Genomic DNA, 20,297 nt, shown 5'->3' on the forward strand with positions numbered 1-20,297 from the left:
TTTTCCTGTTGGCTGAGATATCGGGCTGGCAACTTGTGCCCCATAGCCAGGAACTGCTACACCACGAATCCTTTTGCGCCCCCACTGGCATGCGTGCAGGGGTGCCCATAGAATTTGTTTCTTCCACGGACAATTGATTTCGTTTCCCCATCCCAGTAAGTGTTTTATTGAGTGTATATTGTGAAGAATTGTGTGTTTGTCATACAAGGAAATAAATTACAATTTATTTTACTCATCTTGTGTGCTCAGTGCAGAATCCCGGTATTAATGTGTAGATAAGACCTGGTCTCTCGTGACACACACTTATTATGGTCATTCATTTGATCATTCATGGATCATTAGGGTCACACATTTTTAGATTTATATTTTCATTGCCGCTACTTGTCTTATTATTGGTAGCAGTTTAGATATTGGTTTCTATTAGATCAATTCTTCTAGATCTGTTATGTGTTTCATGTAATAGCGATGTTTTAAACACTGATTGGAAGGTCCTCATTGGACATTATTATCCTACTCCCATTGGCTGAGGATTTATCCATCTTGCTATTTAATAGCAGCTATCGGAGTAGTTGGACATACCTCCTGAAGAAGCATCATATGACGCGAAACGCGTAGAGGTGACATCATCACGCAGCAGATAGTGAACGTGACGAGTGCTCAGCCAGCTGCGGTCATTCCCTTACCTCGCATGGGGTGCGGTCTCTATCCAAACCAAAGCAAGCTGTGATAACATCCAGCAATACCCCAGGACTGTATTTCCAACATCAGATCCGCGGGTTCTGGGCATAGGGAACTCCCATTACTGCCTCGTTATGGTGGGTTTTTGGGTCCATGTGGATCCCTATTTTTATTATGTGAATTTCATCATGTGTTCTCTTTAGTCAATCTTAAAGGTTCCTATTGCATTTTGACTGACGGGGTGTTTCCCTTTCTGAGCTTTCTTTTTGCATACAAGGATTGCAGTAAGCACTTCGCACTGAACAGATGGGTGAGCGCGGCGAGGAGCACGGCAAGGAGCGCGGCGAGGAGCGCGGCAAGGAGCACGGCGCAGGCCATCACAAATCCTTACACAACCACATACAGCAGCTAAGTGAAACTAATGCATCTATTTCTTCTCTATAATTAATAAATAAGGTGAAACTGTGCAAGAGACAGCCAGAAGAATATGTTGGATGAAGAAGATTGTATTATTGTAAAAAGATTGTATTATTACTTCCCAAAGTCTTAGTAATTTATCGCTAAGCTCTAATTTACGCTAATAAAAATGTCATACTTTAAGAATACTTGTTAGTCACCTGAAGATTTTAATGGGATAAGGGAGGGGTTACATTGCATTAAGATGAAAGAGATACTGTACAGTACAAGCACACTAGCACAACCTATCGTTACTGCAGAGAACTGCAGCAGCCACAAAACTCCATTCTTGCGTACGTGGCGCTGTTGGTGAAGTTTGCGGTCACCGGTCCGCAGCATGCAATGAAATGCCGGGATTTACACTTGGTTTTTGCATGGCATTGAAAACAGTAAGTCTGACTGCATCGGAATTAGTGCACAGACTGTCCCCCGCAGACGGTCCCCCGCAGACTGTCCCCCGCAGACTGTCCCCCGCAGACTGTCCCCCGCAGACTGTCCCCCGCAGACTGTCCCCCACAGACTGTCCCCCACAGACTGTCCCCCACAGCCCGGTCCCCACAGACTGTCCCCCACAGACTGTCCCCCACAGCCCGTCCCCCACAGCCCGTTCCCCACAGCCAGTTCCCCACAGACCGTTCCCCACTGCCCGTTCCCCACAGCCAGTCCCCCACAGCCCATTCCCCATAGCCCGTTCCCCACAGCCACTCCCACAGTGTCCCGTTCTCCATCAATGGCATCAGACATATCTCCTCTCTCCTGGCACAAGACAGGTCCCAGGAGTCCTTAGTGTATCTCTCTCTCCCTCTCTCTCTTTCCCTCTCTCTCTCCCTCTCTCTCCCTCTCTCTCTCTCTCTCTTCCTCTCTCTCCCTCTCTCCCTCTCTTCCTCTCTCTCCCTCTCTTCCTCTCTCTCCCTCTCTCTCTCTCTTCTCTCTCTCTCTCTCTCTCTCTCTCTCTCTCTCTCTCTCTCTCTCTCTCTCTCTCTCTCTCTCTCTCTCTCTCTCTCTCTCTCTCTCTCTCTCTCTCTCTCTCTTCCTCTTCCTACAGGGGATATAGGCTCTGTGTGCACAGGGTCTGTGACATTATCCTACAGGGGATATAGGCTCTGTGTGCACAGGGTCTATGACATTATCCTACAGGGGATATAGGGTCTGTGTGCACAGGGTCTGTGACATTATCCTACAGGGGATATAGGGTCTGTGCACAGGGTCTGTGACATTATCCTACAGGGGATATAGGCTCTGTGTGCACAGGGTCTGTGACATTATCCTACAGGGGATATAAGGTCTGTGCACAGGGTCTGTGATATTCTCCTACAGGGGATATAGTGTCTGTGTGCACAGGGTCTGTGACATTCTCCTACAGGGGATATAGGGTCTGTGCACAGGGTCTGTGACATTATCCTACAGGGGATATAGGGTCTGTGTGCACAGGGTCTGTGACATTATCCTACAGGGGATATAGGCTCTGTGTGTAGGGCCTGTGACATTATCCTACAGGGGATATAGGGTCTGTGTGCCCAATTTGTGACATTATCCTACAGGGGATATAGGGTCTGTGTGCACAGGGTCTGTGACATTATCCTACAGGGGATATAGGGTCTGTGCACAGGGTCTGTGACATTCTCCTACAGGGGATATAGGCTCTGTGTGTAGGGTCTGTGACATTATCCTACAGGGGATATAGGGTCTGTGCACAGGGTCTGTGACATTCTCCTACAGGGGATATAGGCTCTGTGGGTAGGGTCTGTGACATTATCCTACAGGGGATATAGGGTCTGTGTGCACGGTTTGTGACATTCTCCTACAGGGGATATAGGCTCTGTGTTCCAAAAGGCAGGGTGTGCAGCGCACAGCAAAGATGAAAAGAGCAGGTCTTGCAATAACAGTCCTTTATTGTAGTATCATATAGATGTGGGACAGCAGCAAACTTCAACGCGTTTCGTTCAGAGAACTTTATCAAGAAGTGCTGTACTATGTAAAATTCAACAATTTAAATGCAGCTGATTGCCCTGTGTTCGCGCCAATAGTGACGTCATACGCGTCATCAACCAATAGGAATTGTGTATTCCGCGCATGCGCCGCGCGCCAGAGCACTCTGGGACTCCCTGCTAATTTGAGCCGTGCTCAATCATGAGCGGCACGCCTCTCTGGGCGGCCTCCCCACTGAGAGCACACCTCTGACAACCGCAGAGGATCACCTCCTACTCCCCGCTCGGCGCATGCGCAGACAAACTACTGTGTAATTCCCTAATCGTAATAAGAACCGCAGAAGCGGCCCATAATAATGAGGGGCATATTGATACACATGTTGCAATGTATGCCAGTGTATACACACATGGATGTTATTGAAAATCACTAGGCAAGCAGCTACATTAAATATAGCACAAACGAATACAATCAAATATAAAACCATAATATAAATAAATAACTAAACACAGAAAAATGAAACTAATGAAAAAGAAATAAGTAAATAAATAAATTTTGTTGAATTTAAAGAAAGGATATAAGAAAAAAATATATAAAAAAGTATATAAAAAAGAATACATTTATCTATACATAAATCAACACAATTATATATTTAGAAGAAAAACTATTAAATCAAAATAAGTTTATTACTTAAAAATGCTAAAAGAGCAATGTTAAAACAAATTAAAAAAGGTGTAAACATATCTTATACCTATATCTAGAGAACAGCAAATTGCATGCCCCTATTGATGAAATGGAGTTTATGTTATATTAAACATCAAATACAATTGTACATTCATATAATGTGAAGTGCCATATGTTAGGAATATAAATTTATAAATGAAGAGATTTCTTAGACAATATTTCTATACCGTGGTGGAATAGATGAGAGCTTAGAGTAATACATGACTTTTATCACAAATTAATTAGAGCAATATACATTTTTATCAAAAAATCAAGATACATTAATATATAAGATGACAACAATTATGCTAAAGAAAACAGAGTGGTGTCTTTTTAATGTACTTTTTGTTAAGTATGACCCTTTATCTAAATGTAGATTAATATATTCCTGGAATGAAGTGACATCTATGTTGAAGATGTTTGGTGAAAACAATAGACAGTAGATATTCCTGCATTATCTGTGGTGTTAACATTTTTTGTCTATTTTAGATCTTGATTGGAGTACTAAATGGTTCTTATTTAAGGAAGTGATTTATATTCCATTCCACATTTATTCCATCTGGGTATCTAGTTTTTAATGTGAATATCCAGTAGGATTCTCTACAATCTAATGTTTTTACAGTGTTTCCCCCTCTTTCTTTTTTCATTATCCTCTCAACACCCATGAATGAGAAGTTATTTATGCCTCCCTGTCTGCATTCCGAAAAATGCTTGGACACTGGGTGATCAGTGTCTTGTTTGCGAATCAATCTGCAATGTTCCTGCATCCTTGTCTTTAATGCCCTTGTAGTCCTACCTAAGAAATCTCTTCATTTATAAATTTATATTCCTAACATATGGCACTTCACATTATATGAATGTACAATTGTATTTGATGTTTAATATAACATAAACTCCTTTTCATCAATAGGGGCATGCAATTTGCTGTTCTCTAGATATAGGTATAAGATATGTTTACACCTTTTTTAATTTGTTTTAACATTGCTCTTTTAGCATTTTTAAGTAATAAACTTATTTTGATTTAATAGTTTTTCTTCTAAATATATAATTGTGTTGATTTATGTATAGATAAATGTATTCTTTTTTATATACTTTTTTATATATTTTTTTCTTATATCCTTTCTTTAAATTCAACAAAATTTATTTATTTACTTATTTCTTTTTCATTAGTTTCATTTTTCTGTGTTTAGTTATTTATTTATATTATGGTTTTATATTTGATTGTATTCGTTTGTGCTATATTTAATGTAGCTGCTTGCCTAGTGATTTTCAATAACATCCATGTGTGTATACACTGGCATACATTGCAACATGTGTATCAATATGCCCCTCATTATTATGGGCCGCTTCTGCGGTTCTTATTACGATTAGGGAATTACACAGTAGTTTGTCTGCGCATGCGGGGAGTAGGAAGTGATCCTCTGCGGTTGTCAGAGGTGTGCTCTCAGTGGGGAGGTCGCCCAGAGAGGCGTGCCGCTCATGATTGAGCACGGCTGAAATTAGCAGGGAGTCCCAGAGTGCTCTGGCGCGCGGCGCATGCGCGGAATACACAATTCCTATTGGTTGATGACGCGTATGACGTCACTATTGGCGCGAACACAGGGCAATCAGTTGCATTTAAATTGTTGAATTTTACATAGTACAGCACTTCTTGATAAAGTTCTCTGAACGAAACGCGTTGAAGTTTGCTGCTGTCCCACATCTATATGATACTACAATAAAGGACTGTTATTGCAAGACCTGCTCTTTTCATCTTTGCTGTGCGCTGCACACCCTGCCTTTTGGAACCTTTACCTCACTTCAGCAGCACGCTTTGGAAGGGAGATTCTGGGAAGAAGCAATATCGTGAGTACACTACCTGGGGCTAACCCAATGAGGAAGGGGGGGTGTCTCTGGACAACCCACCCCAACCTTCAGGGTATCTTATGCCCTCTTAAGGCTTAGTACTGCTACTTTCATTTTTTATACCCAGTTTATGCTCCCCACCATCACATACGGTCCAAGCACTTTCAGAGCACCATCCCACAAACAAACCAGATATAGGCTCTGTGTGTAGGGTCTGTGACATTATCCTACAGGGGATATAGGCTCTGTGTGCACAAGGTCTGTGACATTATCCTACAGGGGATATAGGCTCTGTGTGTAGGGTCTGTGACATTATCCTACAGGGGATATAGGGTCTGTGTGCACAGGGTCTGTGACATTATCCTACAGGGGATATAGGCTCTGTGTGTAGGGTCTGTGACATTATCCTACAGGGGATATAGGTTCTGTGTGTAGGGTCTGTGACATTATCCTACAGGCGATATAGGTTCCGTGTGCAGGGTCTTTGACATTATCCTACAGGGGATATAGGGTCGGTGTGCCCAATTTGTGACATTATCCTACAGGGGATATAGGGTCGGTGTGCCCAATTTGTGACATTATCCTACAGGGGATATAGGGTCTCTGCGCAGGGTCTGTGACATTATCCTACAGGGGATATAGGGTCTCTGCGCAGGGTCTGTGACATTATCCTACACGGGATATAGGGTCTGTGTGCACAGGGTCTGTGACATTATCCTACAGGGGATATAGGGTCTGTGTGCACAGGGTCTGTGACATTATCCTACAGGGGATATAGGGTCTGTGTACAGGTGCCACAGGAGATCAGGCACTTGTCACTTTTTTACCAGGATCATTCATTGAGCAAAACAAGGTAATGAAATAAATGGAAGTTTATTCGCACAAATTCATTTACACACAGTAGAACACCAAATATAGGCAAAAAGACACACTTACTGGGGGTCTGGGGTCGAAAACTAGACTCTTCTAGGTGCAGGGAACTCTAAATAAGAGTTTTACCGAGACCGGACTTAGCCCAAAATCTCCTGGTTCCCAAATCGGCGTGAAGTTCCACACGCCTCCGCTGCAAATCCTAGCCGCGTCCGCTACGTTTGATATTAAGAACTTGGCCGCAGAAATCGGGACTTAGTCTCTGGCGGGCAGGCTTTCCTGGCTGGAAATCGGGACTCAGTTTCTGGCGGGCAGGGTTTCCGGGCTGGAAATCGGGACTCAGTCTCTGGCGGGCAGGCTTCCCTGGCTGGAAATCGGGACTCAGTATCTGGCGGGCAGGCTTTCCTGGCTGGAAATCGGGACTCAGTCTCTGGCGGGCAGGCTTTCCTGGCTGGAAATCGGGACTCACTCTCTGGCGGGCAGGCTTTCCTGGCTGGAAATCGGGACTCAGTCTCTGGCGGGCAGGCTTTCCTGGCTGGAAATCAGGACTCAGTCTCTGGCGGGCAGGGTTTCCGGGCTGGAAATCGGGACTCAGTCTCTGGCGGGCATGCTTTCCTGGCTGGAAATCGGGACTCGGTCTCTGGCGGGCAGGCTTTCCTGGCTGGAAATCGGGACTCAGTCTCTGGCGGGCAGGCTTTCCTGGCTGGAAATCGGGACTCAGTCTCTGGCGGGCGCTTTCCTGGCTGGAAATCGGGACTCAGTCTCTGGCGGGCAGGCTTTCCTGGCTGGAAATCGGGACTCAGTCTCTGGCGGGCGCTTTCCTGGCTGGAAATCGGGACTCAGTTTCTGGCGGGCAGGCTTTCCTGGCTGGAAATCGGGACTCAGTCTCCGGCGGGCAGACTTTGCTGGCTGGAAATCGGGACTCAGTCTCTGGAGGGCATGCTTTCCTGGCTGGAAATCGGGACTCAGTCTCTGGCGGGCAGGCTTTCCTGGCTGGAAATCGGGACTCAGTCTCTGGCGGGCGCTTTCCTGGCTGGAAATCGGGACTCAGTCTCTGGCGGGCAGGCTTTCCTGGCTGGAAATCGGGACTCAGTCTCTGGCGGGCGCTTTCCTGGCTGGAAATCGGGACTCAGTCTCTGGCGGGCAGGCTTTCCTGGCTGGAAATCGGGACTCAGTCTCCGGCGGGCAGACTTTCCTGGCTGGAAATCGGGACTCAGTCTCTGGAGGGCATGCTTTCCTGGCTGGAAATCGTGACTCAGTCTCTGGCGGGCAGGCTTTCCTGGCTGGAAATCGGGACTCAGTCTCTGGCGGGCAGGCTTTCCTGGCTGGAAATCGGGACTCAGTCTCTGGCGGGCGCTTTCCTGGCTGGAAATCGGGACTCAGTCTCCGGCGGGCAGACTTTCCTGGCTGGAAATCGGGACTCAGTCTCTGGAGGGCAGGCTTTCCTGGCTGGAAATCGGGACTTAGTCTCTGGCGGGCAGGCTTTCCTGGCTGGAAATCGGGACTCAGTCTCTGGCGGGCAGACTTTCCTGGCTGGAAGTCGGGACTCAGTCTCTCGCGGGCAGGCTTTCCTGGCTGGAAATCGGGACTTAGTCTCTGGCGGGCAGGCTTTCCTGGCTGGAAATCGGGACTCAGTCTCTGGCGGGCAGGCTTTCCTGGCTGGAAGTCGGGACTCAGTCTCTGGTGGGCAGGCTTTCCTGGCTGGAAATCGGGACTTAGTCTCTGGCGGGCAGGCTTTCCTGGCTGGAAATCGGGACTCAGTCTCTGGCGGGCAGGCTTTCCTGGCTGGAAATCGGGACTCAGTCTCTGGCGGGCAGACTTTCCTGGCTGGAAGTCGGGACTCAGTCTCTCGCGGGCAGGCTTTCCTGGCTGGAAATCGGGACTTAGTCTCTGGCGGGCAGGCTTTCCTGGCTGGAAATCGGGACTCAGTCTCTGGCGGGCAGGCTTTCCTGGCTGGAAGTCGGGACTCAGTCTCTGGTGGGCAGGCTTTCCTGGCTGGAAATCGGGACTTAGTCTCTGGCGGGCAGGCTTTCCTGGCTGGAAATCGGGACTCAGTCTCTGGCGGGCAGGCTTTCCTGGCTGGAAGTCGGGACTCAGTCTCTGGCGGGCAGGCTTTCCTGGCTGGAAATCGGGACTCAGTCTCTAGCGGGCAGGCTTTCCTGGCTGGAAATCGGGACTCAGTCTCTGGCGGGCAGGCTTTCCTGGCTGGAAATCGGGACTCAGTCTCTGGCGGGCAGGCTTCCCTGGCTGGAAATCGGGACTCAGTCTCTGGCGGGCAGGCTTCCCTGGCTGGAAATCGGGACTCAGTCTCTGGCGGGCAGGCTTCCCTGGCTGGAAAATCGGGACTCAGTCTCTGGCGGGCAGGCTTTCCTGGCTGGAAATCGGGACTCAGTCTCTGGCGGGCAGGCTTTCCTGGCTGGAAATCGGAGCCGGCTGCTTTGCTATTCGCGCGGAAGCAACTTTGAAAAGCCGCCCGCGCTCTAACTACTGGAGATCTCAAATCTCATTGGCTCACAGATTCTTTATAATATTCTGAGTTTCATTCACAAACTTCTCAGCCAATCATCGCGTGGGAAAATTCTGAGCCACCAATCAGAGACAAGCCGGTAAGAAGAGCCGGGTCAGGGGGAAATCTGAAATTGCCCAGAGACATGCGCACGTTTGCCACCTCCGTCCCTGGCTATCTCAATGCCACTCGCTGGGGCAGGCCCCGCCAGGTCTGGCAGAACAAATGGCAGCAGCCCGGATGACGGCCATTGTTCTCCGGACCTGGGTACTTCCCCTTCCCCCGCTGCCCAGATTGCTTTTCACACCTCTGGCATCTCCGACGGGTTTGAACTCTGATGTCCAGCAGACTTTCCGACACCTGTGGGTTAGCCCGAGCAGCCTGTCTGGACATCGGCTCCGAATGTAACAAGCACATTACATTACATGTAATAACGTATACTTTAATACACTAAGGTATATGTTTAATGTACTCCTGCGGCTCTGGGTGTAGGGGAGAGAATAAGAAGATGTTTGTGCTTTTATTCTTAGTGGTCTTGTTCCCCATACACTAACTTACAGACTCATTTTGGACTCTCAGAGTCCCCCCTCAACCTTATATACGGTTGGGGCACCCACAACCCCTATACTGGTTCTGGGTTACCTGGCACTAGCTGTGGTACCCCCCTTAACTTAGGGATTCGCTCAGCTACATGGATACCTCCCTGTGCCTCATTTTCCTTTTTGGGCTGTGCTGAAGCAGGGTACACTAGTGGTGAGTCACGCTTGCATTTTCAAGGGGAGATATTGCTGAGACAATGTGCCGACATGTATCCGAGAGTCAGGCCTGTCACCAGCCATGCCACCAGCCATGCCACCAGCCATGCCACCAGCCTGTCACTGGAGACCAGGCATTTACACCTTTTTACCGGGATCATTCATTGAGCAAAAACAGGTAAAGTGAAATAATGTAAATGTATTCGCATGAAAGGCAGACACACAATGATACACAAACTACATAAAAAAAGACACACTTACTGGGGGCCTGGGGGTGAAAATGAGACTTTCCTAGGTGCAGGAACCTCTAAATAAGAAGTTTACCCTGACCGGGACTGAGCCCGAAATGTCCTGGAACTCAAATCAGCGTGACGTTCCAGGCACCACCGCGCCCTTCTCTCCGGAGGACTTGATTTTGCTTGACCGGGAGTTAGTTCCAAAATTGGCCTGAAATCCCACCCGCGATCGCTACGTTCAGTTCTCAGAACTTGGCCGCCAAAAGTGGGACTCAGAAAATATTCCGGGCAGACTTTTCTGAAGCCGGCACCTTCCTATTCGCGCAAGAGCACTTTTGAAAAGCCCGTCTGTCTTCTTGCGCCAGAAAATCTCTACATTCATTGGCTTAGGGGTTTCTGATAGTATTTAGGAGTTCATTCACAAATTACTACAGCCAATGCGAGCGTGGCAACTTTCTTCACAGCCAATCAGAGCGAAGCCGGGTAAGCGGGGAATCTGGATCTGCCGAGGGACCTGCGCGAGTTTGCCACCTCCGTCACTTGCTATTCAGACGCCACCCGCTGGTCAGGCTTCTCCAAGTCTGCTGGGGCATATGGTATTCCGGGCAACTTCCATTCATCACAGGGCGTGGGTACTTCAGACCTTCCCTGCTATCCAAATGGCTGCTCTGTGTGAGTGTCAGGAACTGTGCTGCTCTGTGTGAGTGTCAGGGACTGTGCTGCTCTGTGAGTGTCAGGAACTGTGCTTCTCTGTGTGTCAGGGACTGTGCTGCTCTGTGTGTCAGGGACTGTGCTGCTCTGTGTGTCAGGGACTGTGCTGCTCTGTGAGTGTCAGGAACTGTGCTGCTCTGTGTGAGTGTCAGGGACTGTGCTGCTCTGTGAGTGTCAGGAACTGTGCTTCTCTGTGTGTCAGGGACTGTGCTGCTCTGTGTGTCAGGGACTGTGCTGCTCTGTGTGTCAGGGACTGTGCTGCTCTGTGTGTCAGGGACTGTGCTGCTCTGTGTAAGTGTCAGGAACTGTGCTTCTCTGTGTGTCAGGGACTGTGCTGCTCTGTGAGTGTCAGGAATTGTGCTGCTCTGTGTGAGTGTCAGGGACTGTGCTGCTCTGTGAGTGTCAGGAACTGTGCTTCTCTGTGTGTCAGGGACTGTGCTGCTCTGTGAGTGTCAGGGATTGTGCTGCTCTGTGTGAGTGTCAGTGACTGTGCTGCTTTGTGTGAGTGTCAGTGACTGCGCTGCTCTGTGTGAGTGTCAGTGACTGCGCTGCTCTGTGTGAGTGTCAGGGACTGTGCTGCTCTGTGTGAGTGTCAGTGACTGCGCTGCTCTGTGTGAGTGTCAGTGACTGTGCTGCTTTGTGTGATTGTCAGGGACTGTGCTGCTCTGTGTGAGTGTCAGTAACAGTGCTGCTCTGTGAGTGTCAGGGACTGTGCTGCTCTGTGTGAGTGTCAGTGACTGCGCTGCTCTGTGTGAGTGTCAGGGACTGCGCTGCTCTGTGTGAGTGTCAGGGACTGTGCTGCTCTGTATGAGTGTCAGTGACTGTGCTGCTGTGTGTGAGTGTCTGTGACTGTGCTGCTCTGTGTGAGTGTAAGTGACTGTGCTGCTCTGTGTGAGTGTCAGTGACTGTGCTGCTATGTGTGAGTGTCAGTGACTGTGCTGCTCTGTGTGAGTGTCTGTGACTGTGCTACTCTGTTTGAGTGTCAGTGACTGCTCTGTGTGAGTGTCAGTGACTGCTCTGTGTGAGTGTCTGTGACTGTGCTGCTATGTGTGAGTGTCAGTGACTGTGCTGCTCTGTGAGTGTCAGTGACTGTGCTGCTATGTGTGAGTGTCAGTGACTGTGCTGCTCTGTGTGAGTGTCAGTGACTGTGCTGCTCTGTGAATGTCAGTGACTGTGCTGCTCTGTGTGAGTGTCTGTGACTGTGCTGCTCTGTGAGTGTCAGTGACTGTGCTGCTCTGTGTGAGTGTCAGTGACTGTGCTGCTCTGTGAGTGTCAGTGACTGTGCTGGTCTGTGTGAGTGTCAGTGACTGTGCTGCTCTGTGAGTATCAGTGACTGTGCTGCTCTGTGTAAGTGTCAGTGACTGTGCTGCTCTATGTGAGTGTCAGGGACTGTTCTGCTCTGTGTGAGTGTCAGTGACTGTGCTGCTCTGTGTGAGTGTCTGTGACTGTGCTGCTCTGTATGAGTGTCAGTGACTGCGCTGCTCTGTGGAGTGTCAGTGACTGTGCTGCTCTGTGTGAGTGTCTGTGACTGTGCTGCTCTGTGTGAGTGTCAGTGACTGTGCTGCTCTGTGTGAGTGTCAGTGACTGTGCTGCTCTGTGTGAGTGTCTGTGACTGTGCTGCTCTGTGTGAGTGTCAGTGACTGCGCTGCTCTGTGTGAGTGTCAGTGACTGTGCTGCTCTGTGTGAGTGTCTGTGACTGTGCTGGTCTGTGTGAGTGTCAGTGACTGTGCTGCTCTGTGTGAGTCTCTGTGCTGCTCTGTGTGAGTGTCAGGGACTGTGCTGCTCTGTATGAGTGTCAGTGACTGTGCTGCTCTGTGTGAGTGTCAGGGACTGTGCTGCTCTGTGTGAATGTCAGTGACTGTGCTGCTCTGTGTGAGTGTTAGTGACTGTGCTGCACTGTGTGAGTGTCAGTGACTGTGCTGCTCTATGTGAGTGTCAGTGACTGTGCTGCTCTGTGAGTGTCAGTGACTGTGCTGCTCTGTGTGAGTGTTAGTGACTGTGCTGCTCTGTGTGAGTGTCAGTGACTGTGCTGCTCTATTTGATTGTCAGGGACTGTGCTGCTCTGTGTGAGTGTCCGTGACTGTGCTGCTCTGTGTGAGTGTCTGTGACTGTGCTGCTCTGTGTGAGTGTCAGTGACTGTGCTGCTTTGTGTGAGTGTCAGTGACTGCGCTGCTCTGTGTGAGTGTCAGTGACTGCGCTGCTCTGTGTGAGTGTCAGGGACTGTGCTGCTCTGTGTGAGTGTCAGTGACTGCGCTGCTCTGTGTGAGTGTCAGTGACTGTGCTGCTTTGTGTGATTGTCAGGGACTGTGCTGCTCTGTGTGAGTGTCAGTAACAGTGCTGCTCTGTGAGTGTCAGGGACTGTGCTGCTCTGTGTGAGTGTCAGTGACTGCGCTGCTCTGTGTGAGTGTCAGGGACTGCGCTGCTCTGTGTGAGTGTCAGGGACTGTGCTGCTCTGTATGAGTGTCAGTGACTGTGCTGCTGTGTGTGAGTGTCTGTGACTGTGCTGCTCTGTGTGAGTGTAAGTGACTGTGCTGCTCTGTGTGAGTGTCAGTGACTGTGCTGCTATGTGTGAGTGTCAGTGACTGTGCTGCTCTGTGAGTGTCAGTGACTGTGCGGCTCTGTGTGAGTGTCTGTGACTGTGCTGCTCTGTTTGAGTGTCAGTGACTGCTCTGTGTGAGTGTCAGTGACTGCTCTGTGTGAGTGTCTGTGACTGTGCTGCTATGTGTGAGTGTCAGTGACTGTGCTGCTCTGTGAGTGTCAGTGACTGTACTGCTATGTGTGAGTGTCAGTGACTGTGCTGCTCTGTGTGAGTGTCAGTGACTGTGCTGCTCTGTGAATGTCAGTGACTGTGCTGCTCTGTGTGAGTGTCTGTGACTGTGCTGCTCTGTGAGTGTCTGTGACTGTGCTGCTCTGTGTGAGTGTCAGTGACTGTGCAGCTCTGTGTGAGTGTCAGTGACTGTGCTGCTCTGTGAGTGTCAGTGACTGTGCTGCTCTGTGTGAGTGTCAGTGACTGTGCTGCTCTGTGAGTGTCAGTGACTGTGCTGGTCTGTGTGAGTGTCAGTGACTGTGCTGCTCTGTGAGTGTCAGTGACTGTGCTGCTCTGTGTAAGTGTCAGTGACTGTGCTGCTCTATGTGAGTGTCAGGGACTGTGCTGCTCTGTGTGAGTGTCAGTGACTGTGCTGCTCTGTGTGAGTGTCTGTGACTGTGCTGCTCTGTATGAGTGTCAGTGACTGCGCTGCTATGTGTGAGTGTCAGTGACTGTGCTGCTCTGTGAGTGTCTGTGACAGTGCTGCTCTGTGTGAGTGTCAGTGACTGTGCTGCTCTGTGTGAGTGTCAGTGACTGTGCTGCTCTGTGTGAGTGTCTGTGACTGTGCTGCTCTGTGTGAGTGTCAGTGACTGCGCTGCTCTGTGTGAGTGTCAGTGACTGTGCTGCTCTGTGTGAGTGTCTGTGACTGTGCTGGTCTGTGTGAGTGTCAGTGACTGTGCTGCTCTGTGTGAGTGTCTGTGCTGCTCTGTGTGAGTGTCAGGGACTGTGCTGCTCTGTATGAGTGTCAGTGACTGTGCTGTTCTGTGTGAGTGTCAGGGACTGTGCTGCTCTGTGTGAGTGTCAGGGACTGTGCTGCTCTGTGTGAATGTCAGTGACTGTGCTGCTCTGTGTGAGTGTTAGTGACTGTGCTGCACTGTGTGAGTGTCAGTGACTGTGCTGCTCTATGTGAGTGTCAGTGACTGTGCTGCTCTGTGAGTGTCAGTGACTGTGCTGCTCTGTGTGAGTGTTAGTGACTGTGCTGCTCTGTGTGAGTGTCAGTGACTGTGCTGCTCTATTTGATTGTCAGGGACTGTGCTGCTCTGTGTGAGTGTCTGTGACTGTGCTGCTCTGTGTGAGTGTCAGTGACTGTGCTGCTCTGTGTGAGTGTAAGTGACTGTGCTGCTCTGTGTGAGTGTCAGTGACTGTGCTGCTCTGTGTGAGTGTCAGTGACTGTGCTGCTCTGTGTGAGTGTAAGTGACTGTGCTGCTCTGTGTGAGTGTCAGTGACTGTGCTGCTATGTGTGAGTGTCAGTGACTGTGCTGCTCTGTGAGTGTCAGTGACTGTGCGGCTCTGTGTGAGTGTCTGTGACTGTGCTGCTCTGTGTGAGTGTCAGTGACTGCTCTGTGTGAGTGTCTGTGACTGTGCTGCTCTGTGTGAGTGTCAGTGACTGTGCTGCTCTGTGAGTCTCAGTGACTGTGCTGCTCTCTGAGTGTCAGTGCTGCTCTGTGAGTGTCAGTGACTGTGCTGCTCTCTGAGTGTCAGTGCTGCTCTGTGAGTGTCAGTGACTGTGCTGCTCTGTGAGTGTCAGTGACTGTGCTGCTCTGTGTGAGTGTCAGTGACTGTGCTGCTCTGTGAGTGTCAGTGACTGTGCTGGTCTGTGTGAGTGTCAGTGACTGTGCTGGTCTGTGTGAGTGTCAGTGACTGTGCTGCTCTGTGTGAGTGTTAGTGACTGTGCTGCTCTGTGTGAGTGTCAGTGACTGTGCTGCTCTATTTGAGTGTCAGGGACTGTGCTGCTCTGTGTGAGTGTCTGTGACTGTGCTGCTCTGTGTGAGTGTCTGTGACTGTACTGCTCTGTGTGAGTGTCAGTGACTGTGCTGCTCTGTGTGAGTGTCAGTGACTGTGCTGCTCTGTGTGAGTGTCTGTGCTGCTCTGTGTGAGTGTCAGGGACTGTGCTGCTCTGTATGAGTGTCAGTGACTGTGCTGCTCTGTGTGAGTGTCAGGGACTGTGCTGCTCTGTGTGAGTGTCAGGGACTGTGCTGCTCTGTGTGAATGTCAGTGACTGTGCTGCTCTGTGTGAGTGTCAGTGACTGTGCTGCTCTGTGTGAGTGTCAGTGACTGTGCTGCTCTATGTGAGTGTCAGTGACTGTGCTGCTCTGTGTGAGTGTCAGTGACTGTGCTGCTCTGTGTGAGTGTAAGTGACTGTGCTGCTCTGTGTGAGTGTCAGTGACTGTGCTGCTATGTGTGAGTGTCAGTGACTGTGCTGCTCTGTGAGTGTCAGTGACTGTACGGCTCTGTGTGAGTGTCTGTGACTGTGCTGCTCTGTGTGTCTGTGACTGCTCTGTGTGAGTGTCTGTGACTGTGCTGCTCTGTGTGAGTGTCTGACTGTGCTGCTCTGTGTGAGTGTCAGTGACTGTGCTGCTCTGTGAGTGTCAGTGACTGTGCTGCTCTGTGTGAGTGTCAGTGACTGTGCTGCTCTGTGAGTGTCAGTGACTGTGCTGCTCTGTATGAGTGTCAGAGACTGTGCTGCTCTGTGTGAGTGTCAGGGACTGTGCTGCTCTGTGTGAGTGTCAGGGACTGTGCTGCTCTGTGTGAATGTCAGTGACTGTGCTGCTCTGTGTGAGTGTCAGGGACTGTGGTGCTCGGTGTGAGTGTCAGGGACTGTGCTGCTCTGTGTGAGTGTCAGGGCCTGTGCTGCTCTGTGTGAGTGTCAGGGACTGTGCTGCTCTGTGTGAGTGTCAGTGACTGTGCTGCTCTGTGTGAGTGTCAGGGACTGTACTGCTCTGTGTGAGTGTCAGTGACTGTGCTGCTCTGTGTGAGTGTCAGTGACTGTGCTGCTCTGTGTGAGTGTCAGTGACTGTGCTGCTCTGTGAGTGTCAGGGACTATGCTGCTCTGTGTGAGTGTCAGTGACTGTGCTGCTCTGTGAGTGTCTGTGCTGCTCTGTGTGAGTGTCAGGGACTGTGCTGCTCTGTGAATGTCAGTGACTGTGCTGCTCTGTGTGTCAGGGACTGTGCTGCTCTGTGTGAGTGTCAGTAGCAGTGCTGCTCTGTGAGTGTCAGGGACTGTGCTGCTCTGTGTGAGTGTCAGTGACTGCGCTGCTCTGTGTGAGTGTCAGGGACTGTGCTGCTCTGTGTGAGTGTCAGTGACTGTGCTGCTCTGTGTGAGTGTCTGTGACTGCGCTGCTCTGTGAGTGTCTGTGACTGTGCTGCTCTGTGTGAGTGTCAGTGACTGTGCTGCTTTGTGAGTGTCTGTGACTGTGCTGCTCTTTGTGAGTGTCTGTGACTGTGCTGCTCTGTGAGTGTCAGTGACTGTGCTGCTCTGTGTGAGTGTCAGTGACTGTGCTGCTTTGTGAGTGTCTGTGACTGTGCTGCTCTGTGTGAGTGTCTGTGACTGCGCTGCTCTGTGAGTGTCTGTGACTGTGCTGCTCTGTGTGAGTGTCAGTGACTGTGCTGCTTTGTGAGTGTCTGTGACTGTGCTGCTCTGTGTGAGTGTCTGTGACTGTGCTGCTCTGTGAGTGTCAGTGACTGTGCTGCTCTGTGAGTGACTGTGCTGCTCTGTGTGAGTGTCAGTGACTGTTCTGTGCTTGGAGAGGGATGGGGAGTTACTCTGGCCATACATAGTAAGATCCCCTGCTCTCTTGTCAGGACCGGGCCTGTTACCATAATGACAGCCTGTGAGATGAGGTGTCAGGGCGTTATCAGACGTTTATGAGGCACACTGTCAGCTACTGATGCTGCGTTTCATGTGTTCACCCTAAATGGTTCTCGTGTTATTAGATAATGGGACATGGCAGCTACAAACCACACAGCCTTTGAAGAGAAAGGACTTTGTTCTCCTTCCTGCTGTGTCAGCGCCTGCTGCCCTTTCACTGATTGCCTCAGTTATTAGACATGATACACATTTATTATTAACCCCTGAACGTGGCGTGGGAAGGTACCTGCCGCCATCGCCAGCAGCCTCGGGACATGGGCTGTGCTAACTTTGGATTAATTATAGTTTGTGCGCCCTCCTGGCACTTATGGTTACAAGGTTGCTTTATTTTGATGTGGAATGGAACCTGAAAGGTTAATAAATGCCGAGGCTGTTTATATCCACGAGGCACGGGTGACTTTTGGGGGATTTGGGGGGAACGTTCGAAGGAATCTGCAATGAAGGAGATACTGTGAAAGGATGAAGGTGGGGGCGCAATTGAAGGCTAATAAGAAGTTTTCTGTAAAAATGTTACAAGTTAAAAATAAATGTTAAAATAATGATATTCCTCCAATATTGAATGGAAGATTTCCATCACCGCCATGTAGCTGATTAAATATGGTCCTGCAGCCACTTTTGTCTTTATCGCGTAGCCATGCTACCTGTGGCTACTAGTCTGCTTCCCTCCTGGCAGTAAGCCCTGGTACGAGCAGGACTTGCCAGTAGTCAATATGGGGTCTTCCCCTCCTTGGTGCTGCACTTGTGACAGCGGGAGGCGGTGACATCAGGCGGTGACATCAGGCCTGAACATGTCCAGTCATGGGACGGACCTGGTGCCCTCCTCCTGGCCGCGCCAAATTCAGTAGTGCCTCTACCCCCTTGAGAGAGACAGGTCACACAACCAAGAGCCTGATTATTGGGCCTTCTCTGGTCCTCTTTCCTCCAGGGGAGAGTGAGTGTGGACCATACCTCTGCTAGGGAGTCAAGGAAGAGCTGCGACGGCTGGGGTGCCCTTGGCTTGTAGTGAAGGTCCAGGGACCATCCTTCAGTGGGTAGCTGAGAGTGACTGTTTTGGAAAAATCAGAACTAGGTATTGTCATGATCGGGATATGAGGGGCTAATGGGATCTGTGTATATGTTGATTTGCATCCCCCTGCTTCAGCAGAATTGCCCCAGGTCCTACATGTATTTCCCCAGCAGTCTGTGTTATATTCCTGTATGTGTATAAATCATGTCGGGAGGTAAAGGGTTAACCATATTGTGTATATGTTGATCTGCATTTCCCCGCTTCAGCAGAATTAATTGCTATGTTATGTATTAACATGGAGAGAGGGGGAAAATGGTATTGTATCCCTGACAATGGATAAAGTGAAAAATTATAACTTTCGTTGTATACATGCTAGAACGGTGATATTTGGACACTAGTTAAATTCCACCTATAGCAGGCGGCCCAGGGATTGTTAATCCCTTCTTACCAATAGAAAGTATGATTTCACCATGTAATAGTTTATGCCATATTTTTATTCAGAAAGGCTGTGTGATGTACTGTACTCCCCTGTCCCCTGTGGAGAAGTTAGCTAGAGATGAGAAAGCCCTGTACATCAATGGAGGTGACTCGCCTCATTTCATATGCAGCCAAGTGTCACGGATGGACACTAACCAGTGTGACCTGTTAAATGTAACACCCCTATAGGAACGGTCTCTGCCCAATAAGCATTTTACTAGACAGGATGGCACCCAGGCCTCGTGTCATATTATTTTATAAATGGGCTGGCCAAGTAGGACCAGGGGAGGGGTGTATTAATGAGGGGCTGGGTAAGCCCTGCTTCTCGCGTTACCTGGCAACCTGTGATTGGGACAAGGTAATTGTTCACCAATAACTGAACTGCCATGTTAGGAATGGGGGGCCTGCATCTATATAGTTGCTTGCACCCCTTATTCCTGTGCTTGTCATGCTTGTTGTGACCTATAACAACTGAGGAGCTGCTATTCGGCTGAATATCTCCTTGTCCAACCCCAGTAAGTGTAAATATTTCTGTAATGTTATTTGGTTGATGTACTGTATTGTCTGTTCTGCTCATAGGAAATAAACTCATTCCGTTTACTATATCCTAGTCTTGTTGAATCTGGCCCGGTTATTCTATATATTGTCTGTTCTCTCGTGACAGGTATATTTAACCAGGAAGGGGCATTGGTGAAAGGTCTGCTTGTCACTGAAGTGGGTGTCTGAGAATCCACAGTAGGTATACCAGATATTATGGGAAACTTTGTGGCAAGAGCCTTAGAAACAGTCAAAGGAACCTCAGACATTGCAGGCGAAACAGAGAAAGTGGATTTTAAAGCAGGAGTCTTAGCATTAATGATAGGTATATCACACATAGCAGGGAACCCTGAAAAAGAGAAACCTGACTTAGAAACTGGATCCTTAGATGCAGTAACAGGAAACTCAGACCTTGCAAGAGAATCAGAGAAAGGGGAACTTGAGTTTGAAACACAGGTCGAGAAAATTTCCTCTTTTGGCTCCTGACATGCAACATCAGCTTGGGGATCCCAAGAAAAAAGGGGTACCCCAAGAGGTTTACTAGAAGGACTTGCAGCACAGAGGGACTGCCTCATAGCAGAGGAGGAGTCCTGGGACTGATTCATATTTTTCAAGAGCCGGTCTATGGTTAGGGACAGTTTATGGCTCACGCTTTCATGCCAGGACAGGTCTAGCTTCACCTCAGTGGTGTCCTTGTTTGTGAGGCTGAGCATACTGCAATGGTCGTGCTCACCACAAACCTGCACCGGACCGCAGGGCTGAGGTGGGGATATGAAAGCACCGATCTGAGACCGCCAAACCGGGTCCAAATTGTGGACTCCGTCGTAGTGGGTAGCCTGGTCGGGGTTGGAGAAGACAGGGTAAATGTTATCCAGGCTGAAGTCAAGGCAGGTGGCACAAGAGCTTCTGCGCAGGCATTTCAGCGCAAGGGTAGGTCTCCGGGACAGGGCTCCTACAGAGCAGGTGATCCAGCACAGATGCTCCAGCACGAGAGGTCCTCAGGAACAGGAAAGCTTCAGCATAGAGCTTCAGCGTAGGTGCTTCAGCTCAAGGGAAGGACACAGGGACAGAGCAGCTACAATGCAGGGGATCCAGCGCAGCCAGTGTTGAAGGCCT

This window comes from Ascaphus truei, unplaced genomic scaffold (assembly GCF_040206685.1).
Source record: "Ascaphus truei isolate aAscTru1 unplaced genomic scaffold, aAscTru1.hap1 HAP1_SCAFFOLD_388, whole genome shotgun sequence".
NCBI classification, from domain to species: Eukaryota; Metazoa; Chordata; class Amphibia; order Anura; family Ascaphidae; genus Ascaphus; species Ascaphus truei.